Source organism: Gavialis gangeticus, unplaced genomic scaffold, assembly GCF_001723915.1.
Source record: "Gavialis gangeticus isolate Ggan-Ray unplaced genomic scaffold, GavGan_comp1, whole genome shotgun sequence".
Taxonomy (NCBI): domain Eukaryota; kingdom Metazoa; phylum Chordata; order Crocodylia; family Gavialidae; genus Gavialis; species Gavialis gangeticus.
Genome location: NW_017728993.1, coordinates 35,364,083 through 35,364,602, shown reverse-complemented (window position 1 = coordinate 35,364,602; position 520 = coordinate 35,364,083). Strand labels below are relative to the sequence as shown.

Genomic DNA, 520 nt, shown 5'->3' with positions numbered 1-520 from the left:
CCCCCCGGTGAGGAAGGGTGTAGGGCTGGGGCAGGAACCAGGTGCTACCTAGGCAGGGCATGGCATGGCATGAGACAGAGCTGTGGGTGGCTCTTCCAGAAGTTGGGGGTGGGGAGGGGGGCAGCTTCTGGTGACTGTGTGCACTCCCAGGGGAGGCATGGGGAGCATGTCCCCCTAGTTTTGGGTGGGGGGAAAGGGGGGGGGGGGGGGCTGTGCCAGCCTCTTCCCGGTGGGGGTGGTGGGCCGGGACTGCACTCAGGGTAGGTGGCAGCAGCACTGGGAGGGGTGGCTATGGGTTGGGCTCCAGCCACCTCAAAATTTGCCATAGTCCCTGCTCCCAGTGCTGCTGCCTTCTGTCCCAAGCCCAGCCCCTACCCCACCGGGAAGAAGACGGCATGGCCTGCAGCAGGTGGCCCACCCTCACACTGTGCACAGATCTGAGGGGCATGTGCCCCCCATACCTCTCCCCAGGAGTGTGTGCAGCAGCCAGGAGCTGCCCCTGTGCACCCCCCACCCCCCC

The 520-nt window shown here is 66.5% G+C and overlaps 1 protein-coding gene across 6 annotated transcripts in view; it reads left to right on the top strand.

The window, feature by feature from the left end:
- The window catches only part of SYDE2 (synapse defective Rho GTPase homolog 2), a 113,587-nt gene that overhangs the window by 66,635 nt on the left and 46,432 nt on the right, over positions 1-520 (top strand). The gene's annotated exons all lie outside the window — the stretch shown is intronic.